Raw genomic sequence first — 1,368 nt, 5'->3', positions numbered from 1 at the left:
CACTGTGTACGGCCTAATGAATGCCAAGACACTGTGTTAATGGGTTTGAAGGTCGCACAATAGCAGTAGACTTTGACCTTCACGGCAGACGAGTAAGGGCGCTCGTAATATATGCCTCAGCCCAACGTGGGGGCACGGCCGATTTTTTCAATTCACTCGACTCATTTATGTTTGAGAGCTACCCCACTTTTTAGTAGGGGATTTTAAGTGTGTTGAGGACACCGACAGAGATGCGCGCGGACGCGGAGGAAACAGAAATTATAGCGGAGTTAGCGCATTGCGACAACTCATCCGCAACTTCAAGCTCAGGGGTGCGTGGGTCGACACTCACGGAAATGTCTTCGTTGTACCATGGCAACGGGGTTACAACATGACCAGGCTGGATTGTTACTATTTTCCTGAAGTTCTAGCCACACATGTCCTTAGTTGTGAGGTCCTACATTTCCCACCGGACGTTCCATGCATTACAGACCACTTTCCAGTGTCTGTAAAGCTTTTCTTTGAACAGTCCACTACCTTTATAAACCGTAGGAAAATGAACACCACACTCGTGCACGACCCGGAAAGCATAGCATTACTGCCCAATGCACTAGAGCAAGCGTGCGATAGGCCGCCTGAACCCCGCAGCTGGGCCGCTATGAAAGACAGTTGGCGCGCCGAGCTTATCAAAGCGGTGCGCGAAAGGAAAGCGCGCCTGACGACAGAGATAAACGACACGCTACGAAAAGCCCGCATTATACGCAGAGGCAAGACGCTGTCATTCGCAATGCACGACTATCTCGTACGGTAAGAACTTTTGCTACGTATTAGTTCGCGCACGGCTGCGCAGTCTTTTATCAACAAACGACCGGTATCAGAACCACCGGTTCTTCAAGGTGTTCGCATCGCAACGGCTCCTTGGTGAACAAATTCATGTTCCTTTCGTTCAGTTGCCGAATGGCGAACAGTCTACACGAGCAGAAGACATAATGAGGGTCTTTGAAAAACGTTTTTCGAATCTTTTCAGGGCGGAGAACGCGAGCGACGTGAACTACACCACCATAGTTAACGAGTTTTGCGCGGGAATTTGCCGCGTACCGGAGGAGCTGCGCGATGGTCTGTGCAGCCCAGTGACGCTGGATGAATTACGTTTTGTGCTTCAGCACATGAATGCAACCACCGCCGCTGGCCCTGACGGGATATCTTTGAGTTTCTACAAAACTTTCGTTGAAACAATACAAGTCCACCTCTTGACAATGCTAAATGGGCTTCTTGCTGACGGAATCAGACCGAATACGTTTCGAGAGAGCAGAGTGATACTCTTACTTAAAAGCGAGGGAGAGCCGTCTTATGCAAAAGCGTGGAGGCCCATTTTCCTACTTAACTCGG

This window comes from Rhipicephalus microplus, unplaced genomic scaffold (genome assembly GCF_043290135.1).
Source record: "Rhipicephalus microplus isolate Deutch F79 unplaced genomic scaffold, USDA_Rmic scaffold_20, whole genome shotgun sequence".
NCBI lineage: Eukaryota > Metazoa > Arthropoda > Arachnida > Ixodida > Ixodidae > Rhipicephalus > Rhipicephalus microplus.
The sequence above is the reverse complement of the archived record's forward strand: the minus strand, read 5'-3'. Positions refer to the sequence as shown.